Raw genomic sequence first — 14353 nt, 5'->3', positions numbered from 1 at the left:
TCTACTTTGCAAGCAACAAACATAATTGGCATTTATTGTGTCAAGCATCATGCTCAGTGTTGTGAAAAAATGCAAAAGAATTAGAAGGCATGGCTCCTGCCTTCAAGGAGCTTACCATCTAGTTAGTGGTATTGGCTGTCCAAAAAACATACACAGATACACAAATGAATGGAGAATATTTTTACAGACATATTTTAAGTTAATGAAAGAGAAACTGAGTACTGCAGGGGAAAGTCCAGCGAGGCGAGCAGTAGCGAGGCTTCAAGGTCAAGGTGAGTTCTTGACTGTAGACCATGAAGAGGCATAGAGAACATATCAGGTAAAAATAACTGCATGTGCAAAGGTCTACAAATGAGAATGAATTACATGCAGGCTGCTAGAGAGTTAGCTCAACTTAAGCAGAAATTTCATGTACAGAAGGAGAGAGAAATTCAGCCAAGGAAATGGGGGGGGAGGGGAGGAAGAAGCAAAGGAGGGCAGGGGAAGCATTCGATTAAGGGCTTTGAACAACAGGCTAGAGCACTCGATCTGATATAATAGGTACTAGGGAATCACTGTCCATTTTTCAGGAGAATGATGAGGAAAATTATGTCTGAACACTATTATTTCAGGAGCCTCTCAGGTCCCTTCCAGCACTATAGCTATGATCCTACGACCAGCTATTTTTAGGATGGATTAGAGTAAAATGAGATTTGAAAGAGTGCAACCAACCAGTTGACTATTTCAAAGCTATGGTGGTACCTATCTAAATGGAAAGGAGAGGGTTTATCCAAAAGACATTGGAAATGAAAAATTTTCAAGACTGTCTATCACAAACCCTGGGCCTGGAGAGGAGGGAGCCACCATCAGCCCTGTGTCACAATTACTGGTCAAACTTGGCTCACTGGCACCATCTATTGGTTTTTAGTTACCACCACTTTCCATTTGTTTCCTGGGTTCCCTGTTCCCTGTTGGACATAGAGAAAAGATGGTTTCTTTTTCTTCCCCACTTTTTTCTCATGTTTGCCAAAAGCAGGACTGTTTTAAAGGGGAGGAAGAAAATGATTACAAAACACTACATAGGAAATATAGTTTAGGTTAGGAATTTGATACTATATAATAAGTCAAAATGTTAAGAATTTACCTATTGCAAAATTTTTTATAGATGAGTTCTAGTTCTATATACCAATTGTAAGGAACAGGTCTGTTCTTCTCAGCTCCCTCTTCCCTTCTGCTTCTACCAGCTTTTATTCTGTGTTAAATTAGTTTTGATTCTCTTGTGGTACATTCAGCTAGCAAGGCTTAATCTTCCCTAATATTTCTGTTATGAGTGTAGGAGTCTAGGTCCTGGGATAGATTATTCCTTGCCGTAGCCTTGCTATTTGTTCATTTCCTTGGGATACATCAAACTGGACCCACTGGTTATGGTCAAACGGGTGGTGATCCTATACTAACAGCATGTATTAATCATCTGTCCAACTTTAAAAGGAGAGAGAGAGAGAGAGAGAGAGAGAGAGAGTCACTATATGGTGTGGTGGCAAGAATTGTAAACTTTGTGAGTTAGAAGACATGTTTTCAATCATAACTAGCAATATGGGACCTTTAGGCAAGTCCCTTAATAAATGTTTGAATTAAATTGAAATAGGTTAGATTGGATGAGACTGAACTGAATTAAAGTTAAACACCTACTATGCTCACAGCATCAAACTAGAAATTGAAAATCAAAAATGAACTAAAAAACAGACCCTTCTCTCAAGCTGCTTACAAGCTAAAATGATGGATAAGACATGTATAACGCATCACCCATTACTGAAGCATCTGGGCAGACACAAAATCAGTTTCAATCTTGAAGGTTAATCAATAATTCATATTCCCTATTGCTCATGTGCCTACCCAGAAAGTTTCCTCTCTGGGATCATCTGAATCTGGTTTGTTTCTAGTTCTTCTCTGGATATAATTAGTTCCCTTGCATGCACTGCTAAGATAGCATATAATATAGAACACGTTTATCATATTCAAGAAAGAATACAGATAAGACTTATATGAGTCCATAGACAGTCAAGAATACTTTTCTCCTTGGTGAGCCCCATCTTCCCCAAAGGGATCCAAATATTGAGCCACTCTGGGATTGAGGACTCCCCCAATGGGGAAAAAACTGTTGTTACAAAACAGGCCTCCCCCTCTGCCCCTACCCACACTGTACTTGCACAAGCCCAAAGACTCTTAAGTCTTCGGAAGCACTTGACAGCTATTTGAGAGCTTCTTTGGTGTATTAGCTAATTGTATCATGGCCCTGCCTAAAAAAAGAAAGCTAGAGATATGTTAACTAGCATGGAGGCAAATTGGTTCTCGATATTACATTAAAAGTGGGAACTATTCTATTTTTTTAAATCCCCTGTGCCTAGTACAGTGCTTGAAACAGCGAGTACGTGGCAGATACTTGTTGAATCAAATTGCAAAGGTAGATTCCACAGAACTTGGCAACTGACTGGTTTGGATTAAAGGTAGAGGTGGGGATGAGATGGCTTTGAGGTTTTCAGCCTCAGTATTTAGACAAATGGTGGAGGTATCAACAGAAATAAAGGATCAAGTTTGAGCAAAATGTGATGTTTAGCTTGGGGCTCACTGAGTATGAGAAGATGCTGAGATGCCCAGGTGGAACTATGGGGCAATAAATTGGAAATGCAGAAGGAGTGAGGGGTCTGGAGGGAAGCTACCAATTTGGGAATCATTTGTATGTAGGTGATAATTGAAGCTATGAGGGTGGATGAAATTGCCAAAGGAAAGAAGAGAAAAAAGGAAGAGCAAAGTCTTGGGAACATCGTCATGTAAATCAAGGAAGGAGATAGAGAAGACATTGGAAAAGTAGGAGAAATCAAGCAGTTTCAATGTTGAGAGGCAGCGTGGCATAGAGCACAGAGAGACAGATAGCCTCGGAATTCTGAAGACCTGGGTTCAAGTCCTACTCTGACCATATATATTGGTGGCATGACTCTGAGCGAGTCACTTACTCTTTTAATGCCTTCAGGCTTCTCTCTAAGACTGTAAGATGCAGAGAAGGTGCCAACCAGCATTGACAGAATAAGTTCCTTATCAGGAGCTCTTTATACAAATGAAATCAAAGGGGTATGGGAGAAAGAGAAAGAAAAAGAGGGAGAGGAGAGGAGAGGAGAGGAGAGGAGAGGAGAGGAGAGGAGAGGAGAGGAGAGGAGAGGAGAGGAGAGGAGAGGAGAGGAGAGGAGAGGAAGATTTGCAATGCTATGGAAGCCAAGAGAGAAAAGTGTATTATGAAGGAAGGGGAGTTATCAACATTTTCAAATGCTTCAAAGAGATCAAGAACATGGCGATTGAAAAGAATATTACATTTGTTGATAATGGAGTCAATGTCGATCTTAGAAAAAGCAGTTTCCATAGAATGTTAGCCAGCTGGCAGATTGAGGGAAAAGTGACTAGTGAGGAAGTCTAGAGGTAATGAGTATAGACGTCTCTTACTAGAGCTTCAGCAATGAAAGAGATAAAAGATAGAGGAGGGTAACTTGAGGAAGTGACTTGGTCAAGGGAAGGTTTGGGGATTGTTTGGAAAACTTGAGCATGTTTGTAGTTAGAGCAGGAAGGACTAATAAAGAGAGAAAGATTGAAGATCTACCACAGAGACGAGGGCAAAGTTGGGTAAGGATATAGAAAGGTCATAAAGCATGGAGGAGGAGAGATGGAGTTAATTACAAGTGGTTTTAGTCTTCCTAACAAAGTAGGAGGTAATTTCATCTGTGAAAAAGCAGTCTGGGTGAAATTGAGGAATTAAGGAGACCAGAGGAAGTTTGGAAAATTCACAGTGGTGAATGTCATAAGAAGTCATTAGTGATGAGGAGCAGGATCTGTAGGATTAACAGTCCAGTTGAAGCTAGCTAGAATAAATGATACAAATTTGTAGTGATCCCAGTCAATGGGGTTTGACAACTTCCCCCAGTAGTATTCACATGCTCTAGAGTAGGAGTAAAGACAGATGCCCAGGGGTAATCCCACTGAGACTAAATTTTCTTCTCTGTAAGATGAAGTTGTTGGAATAAGTGGTCTCAAAAGCCCTCTCTAGTTCTAACCTTTGATGAGCCGGTAATCCTGCTTCCCATACTTCTTTACTTCTGAAGACACTTCCTGCAACTCCGCACCTAAATCACTCGTTAAGCATTTGGTTGGGAAGATTTGTCAAGCTGGATGAGAAAATGTGATTGCTGCTGTTTATAGATTATGGAACCTCAACTGGTTACTGCTGTGCACAATTCAAAAACAATTCCATTGAAATTGTTAGAGGCACGGTTCAATAAACAAAGATGTTTAGCACGAAAGGAAACCCCAGCTAAATAATCTAGCTATCGAGTGTGGCTCAGGAGAACAGCTGGAGAAAGTATACGATTGGCCTGGGTCCATCATCATTAGAAGGGGAAGGAGGCTTGGTAGATACCATTTGTCAAAGAACTAGGCCGGTAGCTCTGGGTCTAGTGACAGGGGCAAGAGGGGCAGTATATTGGTGGGTAAATTAAAGAGACATTTTCTCCAGCTGTTTGATTTTCATGCCTCTTGAGTTTTGAGGTTAGAGCAAACTACCAGAATAAGAAACATTCTTGGGAGGAGGGAAACTCATTTAGTATTATGTTGGTAGTCGAATTATAACTAGGTCTAGAGCAAAGAAAGTAGACATCTATTATTCATTTCCTCTGAATAGACTTGTGCTGTCTTTGAATACAAAGAATGACTGGAATTTACTTGCCAAATATGGAAGATGCTGGGGGAAAGCTCCTTACTTGCTTTTAACCTGACCTTGTGAGAGCTAATAGGTCTCTCCTTTACTCATAATGATGCTAAGAGATTCCCCTACAAAGCACCTTTGTATAAAAGGCTCCCTGAGAACCATTTTTACTTCTTTTTTTTAAGTTATGAAAATTGAGCCTAGGGAAGCAGACTGATTTCTGCAAGGTGACACTGAGACCAGGTCTGTGTCTCTTCAGGATGGTTCTACCCAGGAAGACCAAATTAATTGCTTATCTGCTTATCTATCTTTGTCATCTCTCTCACTGAAATCATAGATTTGGCGATAGAAAGAACCTTAGAGGTCATCAAGCCCAACCCCTTCATTTTACAAATGAGGAAAAAGTTAAGTGACTTGCCAAAGGTTTCACAGATAGTGAATGCAGAGTTAAAATTTAGACACATCTTCTGAGTACAAATCCAGCTCTCTAACCAAAAAAGCTAAAATAGATGGAAATTAACCTACATACAAAGCTGTCACTCTAGATTACTCTGCCCACTGGATTGACCTTGAAATCTGTCTGAATGAATGACCATGACTGAGCAATCTGTATAGCTTTCTATGAACTGGCTTCCCCTACAAAAAAATCCCAAGTCCTTTTCCCAAGTATTACAGTGTACAAGCAGCTTGACAAATGAAACCCCCTGGAACCTGACAAGGATTGAGCTAAGTTATGAACTAAAAACAGAGAAGGCAAGGCAAGGGAAGAGAAGAGGAAAATCTTACTAAATTTGTGGAATAGGAGCATCAAGATGTTCTCTAGACTAAATGAGAATTGAATGGTATAAAAAGAATGCTGGATTTGGAGCCAAAGGACCAGGCTTCATATGCAAGATCAAATGATGATAATAAGAGCTTACATTTAGAACTGTCTCTGTTTTATATTTAATTGTTGTAATTGTCCAGATTTGAATAAACCTGGAGCATCAGCAATAGAGATCAGTACTTGTGCCAAGCACAGACACTATACAATTATTATCTCATTTGAGCTTCACAACAACCTTGATAGGTAGGTATTGTTATTATCATTGCGATTTTATAGATGACGAGACTGAGTCAAACATAGGTTAAGTAACTTGAACAGGATCTCACAGCTACCAAATGTCTGAGGCCAGATTTCAACCCAGGTCATCCTCTAGACCCAATATTCTCTCTAGAATACTGCCTGTTTTTGTTGTTTATTTCGGTCATGTTCACCTTTTCAAGACCCCTTTTTGGAGTTTCCTTAGCAAAGATGCTACAGTGGCTTGCCATTTCCTTCTCCAGCTTGTTTTACAGATGAAGAAACTGAGGCAAATGGGGTGAAGCAACTTGCCTAGAGTCACACAGCTAGACTCCATGCCTGGCACTTTTATCCACATGATGTGCTTTGGGATTTCTGGGAACCCCAATGATGTGGTTTGGGGTTGCTGGGAACCCTGAAATGTGAGGTACATGATGGCGTCCACCTGGAAAGAATTCACACACTCAAACCTTCTTCCAGTCAAAGTGGCAAGGTTTATGGTAACACCAGTAGAAGCAAGCTAGACTCCTAGTGAATCTGCAACTTAATGGGTGCAAGACTGATACTAATATACAAAAGAAGGGAGAGTGAAAAAGCTGGAGGGGATTAAGGAGTAGTAAATAGCCTGGGGTGGGCCAGGTACAATAGTGAAAGGAGTAAAGTAGTCTGGGGTGGGTCTAAAGCAACTTCTGAAAGGACTGTCAAGTATCTAGGTGGGCTGGGATGGGCCAGATGCCTTGGACAGGTACCAGTGATCTGGGCTGCTGAAATCTATGGGAAAATTCAGGGACTGGGTTGCTTTCAAGGACATGGTCTTTTCTTTTTAGGGATCCAGGTCACAAAGACATTGTCTTTTTCCTTTTAGGGGTCCAGGTCCCATCACCCCATCACACTGAGCCACCTAGCTGCCTATAAATGAGGTCATATATGTAAAGCACTATCTAAAATGCTGGTTGTTATTGTTTTCTCATCTGAAAAATGAAGGTGATTCCTCCAGTCCCTTTCATCTCTATAGTTTATGATCCTTTGATCACATTTCACTGAGTTCCGGGCCCTGCTCCCAAGTACCAGAAGCCTCTGCAGTCCTTTCCACTAGGACTAAACACTCCCTCCCACCTCGAACTCCCCCTGACATAATACAGCACTGATTAAAAAGTGTCCTTTAAATATTTTCTCTGATGAGCATTTTATAATGTTCTCAGGAAGGAGAATTCTAATTTTAAGTAGCAGCATGAGAATAAACAAATCTATAATTTGGAGTAGCAGCCTTGGGGACAATAAAGTCAAGGTCTCCCTCCCTCCCAGATTATAATTAACAGTGTAAAGAATTAAAGAGAAGTGCGGCAAGGAGTGCTTAAACCTTTTTTGGAAATTTAAAAACAAGTAATGATCTCTATTGCCACTGCTCCAGGTTTATTCAAATCTGGACAATTACAACAATTAAATATAAAACAGAGACAGTTCTAAAGAGGGAGCTGTGACAAAGCAGAATAATTGCTGGTGCCCAGCTATCACATTTACATAAAAAAAGATTAAAAAGCTGATTTACATTTAAAAAACAAGATCAGGCAACATCTAAAACAGATAACACAACCCTGCTGAGAAAAGCTCTTTTCATCAATAAAGGAGAAGCAAAGGTGATTATCCATAACAAAACTAATCTTCTGTATTGCTTTAATCACCTAAAACTACTTTAACTGTTTATTTGGGAATGGTTACATGAAAAAAATATACATTGCATGTAAAACTGCCTAAATTCCAGAATGAAATAAAACATACATACAACTAAAGTTTGGTACATGGCTCTCTTCTCCAGAACCCATTTTCTCTCTCCCCTTTAGTTTTCCCCTCCTCTTACTTGTATCAGCTCATATGTAACTTTAAAATCTCCAAATATAATTTTCCTAATAGCAGAGCCATCACTAGGACAGGCAACTGGAACATCATCTGTGGCAATTTATTAAGAGCCTACTATGTGCCTGGAATTGTGCTAAAGACAAAAATGAGACTATGCTCAAGGAATTTAAATTCTAAGAGAAGATAGAATACATAAAGAAGAGTGGGAGACATGGGAGGGAGTTTTGATCTGGGGAGTCACAAGGATTATGAAAGGAGCCATAGGATAGTAGGAGATCATGTTCTTTCTGGTAGCCATGATGGTATTGACTTGGTTGCTGTTGCTAGAGCAAGAGATCCAAAAGAAGAGGGAAGGGCAGAAGGCAAGATGTCCATGTTGGGTAGGCCTAGAGACTATAGATTTAGGTCTAAAAGGAGCCTTACAAGGCATCCAATCCAACCCTTCATTGTGCAGATAGGAAAGCTGAGATTTTAGAAATATAAAGTGGCATGCCCAATGTCACACAGATAGTAAGTGTCAGAGCCAGAATTTGAAGTAAATCTTCTAATTCTGGATCCAAAACTTTTTCAGTAGCCACACCTCAAACTAAGGTGCTTCCTCCTCTACCAACAGTGACCTTCCTAGAAATGGTCTCACATAGTCCCAAGACCTTCCGCCTTAGTACTGATGAGGAATACATGACCCTTGCCCTTTTTCCCAAATGAATTTGGATGCCTACTTCTTGAGGGGGGGAAGAAGATGAGGAGATCCAAATAGAGTGGTCAATGAGAAGCTTATTATCTCAAGTACTACTTAAAGCCACTTTATGAGACAATGAGATTCAAGTAGGCTGATGTTGAAATACCAAAACTAATGGAGCCCCCACTTACCCCCCAGCCCCCAGGGCTGAACAATGGAACAATAATAATAGATAATGGCCAAAACTCTGAAATTCTGTCCCTGGTTACCTCATCTCTCTACCCATGGCACATTTTCCTCTATAAGAATCCCTAGCCTCTCCTGGCTAGTGGGCATCTTCCTTAAGCTGAGGGCATCCCTCTTAAGCCAACATCTCTCTTTAGGGGATTTTTCCCTTAAGGACCCATCTCCCTTTATCAGGTATCCCCCTTGAGTGGACATCTCCCTTTAGTGGGAGGTATTCCCCCTTAAGCAGCCATCTCCCTTGAGGGGCTGCTTCTCTTAGGGAGCTACCAAACACCCCCCCTTAAGCTGGGGTCTCCCTTAAGCTGCATCTCTCTTGAAGGGCAGAGGAGCCTACTTGGTGTGTTGTGATCTGCAGTAAATGCCTTTACTTGATTTGGTGACAACCTGAGTGAATTTTTTAAGATGACTTTGTGCCCCAACATTTTGAAGAGCCCCTAGACCTCATCATTTCCTTATGGTCTTAAGGTCTGAGGATTCTTCCTGATGTTTCCCCTCCCTGGAACACCTTCCAATCTACTATCAGCAAACAGAATTTGCCTTCAAAAGTTTATTTAATTTGAAAGCATTTTGTGCTGCTTGCCCCACGGCAGGTTTGGTGGTACTTGTCCCCAGTGCCACAACTATCAGTTACAACAAAGAAGAAATACGATTGATTTGATTTTAAACTTTTTTTAATTGGGGTGAGGAGCAGGGAAAAGTTAATGAGGAAATTACAATAATGTGTTATTAACAGCCTAAGCTGTTTCCAATTAATTGAATTTGAGAATCAAAGGAATAGTATTTGTGTATGACAGAATGGCTTAGATACACTCTTGCCAAGTTGACAATATTATAACATTTGGTTAAAAGCTGCCTATTCTTCCTTGACTTCTATTCTAAAACCAGGGATGTGTTCTCCTAGAAGATGTCCTCTAGTAAATTTAAAAATTTTGATAAGGTGGCAAGACCCACAATGTATTGGATATTACAGTCACTAATGTGAAGCAGCTAGGTGGCACACGGATGGAGCGCCAGACCTGGAATTAGGAAGACTTAGATTTCATCTCGTGTCAGACTCTTATGAGCTGTGTCACCCTGGACAAATCACTCATTCTATGTCTGCCTCAGTTTCCTCATCCATCCAAAATGAGTATAATAGCACCTACTTTCCCAAGGTTGTTGTGAGGATCAAATGACATGATACCTATAAAGGTCTGTGCAAACCTTAAAGCTCTATATGAATGCTAGCATTATTGTTATTTGGGCAGCTAGCTGGCACAGTGGATAGAGCATCAGGTCTATGAGTTCAAATCTGTCCTCAGACACTTACTAGCTGTATGACTTTGGGCATGTCACTTTTTGCCTCAGTTTCCTCATTTGTAAAATGAACTGGAGAAGGAAATGGCAAACCACTCCAGTATCCTTGCCAAGAAAACTCCAAATGGGATCACAAAGAATTGGACACAACCGAAAAACTATTCAACAACAAAAATGATTGCTACTATCATCATCATTACCAATATGTCTAATTTTATAAGGGTCATTGAATCCCAGAATCATAACGTTGCAGGGGGAAAAGGTATTGTAACTCAGCCAATCCATTCTGCCATTCAGTGCTAAAATTCCCCATATCACATATCCTTGACAGTCATTCAGTTCAAATACTTCAAGTGCCAGTGAACTCTGACCTCGCAAAGCTAGACAGTGGTAATTCAGAAAAAAATCTTCATTATTTTGTGTCAAAAGGTGCTTCCCAGTAACTTCTACCCCCAGTAGGTTTTGCTTTCTGGTATTGCACAACACAGTATATTCCTTTTCTACGTAACTCTTTAAATATTTTAAGACCATCATCTTATTTCCCCTAAATTTTCTCTTCTTTATTTTGAAAATCCCAAACTTTTTCAACTATCCTCCTATGACTCAGTTGGTTTCCAGACCCCTCACCTTTCTTGGGATGCCTTCCAATCTGCCAGTGTACATCTAAAATCATAATCTCCAGAAGTGAATACAAAACTCCAGATGCGGTCTGACCTGGACCAAGTACAACTGGGATGATTATCACCCCTAATCTGGATGCTATGGGTTTATTAATGCAGCCTAAGATCACATTAGCTATTTTGGCAGTCATGTCACATTGTTAGCTCACATGAAGCTTAGAGGCAGCTAACATCTCTAGGTTATTTTCACATGAACTCTTTCTAAGCCAAGTCTCCTTCATCATATATTTATTTATACAGTTGAATCTTGGAACTCAAGTTTCAGAACTTTACATTTATCCTGAACAATTTTCATCTTGTTAGTTTTGGCTCATCATTCAAAATCTGTCAAGATCTTCTTTCATCTTGAGTCTGTCACATGATATATCATTATCTTCCCTAATTTTATATCATCTAAAAATTAATAAGCCAGAATATCTAGGTTCTAATCTAGCCATGGACTAACCATGTGACCTAGGACACTTTTTTTTTTACCTTTTGGCAGGGCAATTGCGGTTAAGTGACTTGCCCAAGGTCACACAGCTAGTAGGTGTGTCCAGTGTCTGAGGTTGGATTTGAACTCAGGTCCTCCTGACTCCAGGGCCAGTGCTGTATTCACTGTGCCACCTAGCTGCCCCCTAGGACACATCTTTATCCCTCTCTATTTTCTAGTTTCTTCACCTATAAAATGAGGATCTCTTAAGTTTTCTTCTACTTGTAAAATTCTTTGATTCCATGTTTTCATCCAAATGGTTAATAAAACAGAATAAGCCAAAAACAGAGTCCTATGGCACCATAACAGAGACCTTGCTTGAAGGTTGGCACCTCTTCATTGATCAAAGCTCTTTGAGTACAACCATCGAACCAACTACTAGTGCACCGAACTATACTTTCTCACAGCCTACCTTCCTCCATGTAAACACAAGGAGGAACTACAATTCCCCAAGACGTTCAGCTTTCTTCTGTAGCACTTTTCCAACTCCAGGATTTCACCCCCAATGCTGACTGCCCATCTCAAGCTCTGAGAACTTAGCTTGTTTTTGTCAACGTATTCTCAGTGTCTACTACAGTTGGGTTAAAATATAATTCTGTCAATCAAAAAACGTCTTATGTTTGAAGTACAAGGTTAGATAAAAACAAATGATTTTTTTTTGCTTTTTCAATTGCAAATTTCCTGCTTTCTATATATTTACCTACAGCATGGGTACATCATAGAGCATGTTTTCTTAATGTTCCACCATAGAAAACAACACGAGGAATATTGGAGGGCAAGGGGAGAGAATATGGTAAGTTTAAAAGTCAGATCTCACATTCAAAAAAGAACTAAGGTAAGAGTGAATGGATGGGGGCAGCTAGGTGGCACAGCGAGTAGAGCACCGGCCCCAGAGTCAGGAGGACCTGAGTTCAAATATGGCCTCAGACACTTGACACACTTACTAGCTGTGTGACCTTGGGCAAGTCACTTAACCCTAATTGCCCTGCCTTCCCCCCTAAAAAATAAAAAAGAGTGAATGGATGGATGGATGCATAGATGAATGCATGGATAGATGGATAGATGGATGCATGGATGAGTGGATAGATGGGTGAATAAGCATTAAAAGTTCATACTACTTGTCAAGCGTTCCACTGAAGACTAAGGAAACAAATTTAGAAAGCAAAAATAGTCTCTGCCCTCAAGAAGCATACATTCTAATAGGGAAAGACAATACGTATAGGGAAGAGTTTGCCAGGGAGGTATATTTGGGTTTAGAAAGTTACAGTGATGATAACTGGAGCCATGGAAGAGTAGATTGACATGTTCTTTCTAGAAGTAGTGACAAAATTGATTTCATTTTGGTTCTAGAACTGGAAAATGAAAGACAAGATAGAGGGTATGTATGAAGTTGTATAGGTGGTAGTGAGAAGTCCAGGGAGGGAACTGAAGCATAGCTGGAGCCCAGGCTTATGTGGTGTACGTGAATTAAAGCGGACATCAATCATGATCGTGGGATCCTAGGGTAGTATTTCCAGGTACAAAAGGGTTAGGACCTTCAGGGTTTGGTTTCTGGAGCAGTGATGTGGAAGTTGGTGAGGGAAAGTCCAAGAAGTCATGTGGATACAAGTATGTGGCAGCAATCTGAACAAAGGATCGTGATAGTTTAAACCTCCTCTTGTAGACATATACATTAGAGCATCCTTTTCTATTCAAATTATTCCCAAACACTTAACCACAGATTCTCCTCACTGGAGGAAAACAGTGATTGTGAAGCTTAATTAATGCTCTTATTTTACAAGTGAAGAAGCTAACAAACATAGTATAGACATTGGAGAGGCAAGGGAAAAAAACGTAGTATGTTTTTTAAACAATAAGCTAGAAAACTAAGACCCCAGAAAAATGAAATGGTTTGTCCAGGTCATTGTAGCACATGAGTGTTAAAGGCAGGATTAGAGGCCAGCTCTCCTGGCTGGATTTCTTGTCCAATGTCCTTATGATTCCATCACATGCTCCCAAAGTTGAGCTTCCCAAAAGAAGGAGACAGAAACAAATCTTTCTTCTTCTTCTTCCAGCTTTGCCACTGATGTTCTCTGGGACTTTTGCTTGGTTACCTAGACCCTAGATTTAGAGTTGTTTAACCTCTCTGTGTATCATTTTATCCATCTGCAAGAGGACAATGATGCTTTCTGCTGCCTATTCAAAAAGATCATATAAACAATGAACTACCAACTCCTACGTACCTCCGATGTCTTAGAAATAGGTCCTATAATTAATACCATTGTTGTTCTTTTTAGGATAAATGTACTGTTGCCTATCCAACAACAGGCATCACTGTGGGTGTCAGCTGACCTGGTCGTTCCTCCACTTCAGGATCTCAGGGTACTTGTTGCCAACCACTCCATAGCTTTTCCCCTACATCTTAGGTATTCCGTTCTAAGTGTGTGGTTCTCAGGTTCTCAGGTCTTTAGTTCTAGGTACATGGAATTCTATTCCTGCCAGTCAGATTACCTGGTCCCATGCCTGCCACTTAGCCACTCCCATTCATTATGTCCCTAACTGTGTGTTTCATTAATTTACCTCTCCCAAGGGCATTGATATATTTTTGTTCAGTCATTTTTTCAATTGTCAGACTCTCTGTGACCCCATTTGGAGTTTTCTTGGCAAAGATACTGGAGTAGTTTGTCATTTCCTTCTCCAGCTCATTTGACAGATGAGGAAAGTGAGGCAAACTGGGTGAAGTGACTTGCCTAGGGTCATACAGCTAGTAAACCTCTGAGGCTGGATTTGAACTCAAGTCTTCTTCCCATCCCCAAACTCAGCTCTCTATCCACTATGCCACCTAGCTGCCCTCAGGGCTGTCCAACCTTAGGTTTTTATGGAAACAATAGACAATATATTTTGATTTGCCATTTTAGTGAGGGCTTTGCAATAGCTCAGCTTCGTTTACTAAAACATTTATGTAAGTTTCTATGCTTGTAGGCAGGCCGCATAAATCGCACTGTGGATCGCACTGTGGGTCGCATGCGGCTGCAGGCCCACATTTTGGACAGCCCTGGATTAGATTAAAGGTAGTAAAAGTCGATAGTCATATGTAACATAGACATAGTGTGCTCTGTGTATCTTGTGCCATACTAAAAGCTATAAAGTGATATCAAAAATAGCATGTAGACAGTGCCTTACAAAGTACTTTCCTCAGCAATCCTAAGCAGTAGGTAGGGGAAAAAAAGCAGTAGACACCTGTCCTAGGAGTTTACAATCTAATGGAAAACACAGCACTTAGCACAGGGTCTGGCACATAATATGTGTTTAATCAATGCTGGCTTGACAGAGAGCTTAAAAGTACACATGTAAAGGG

This window comes from Trichosurus vulpecula, chromosome 4 (genome assembly GCF_011100635.1).
Source record: "Trichosurus vulpecula isolate mTriVul1 chromosome 4, mTriVul1.pri, whole genome shotgun sequence".
Taxonomy (NCBI): Eukaryota; Metazoa; Chordata; class Mammalia; order Diprotodontia; family Phalangeridae; genus Trichosurus; species Trichosurus vulpecula.
Note: the sequence above shows the minus strand (reverse complement) of the source record.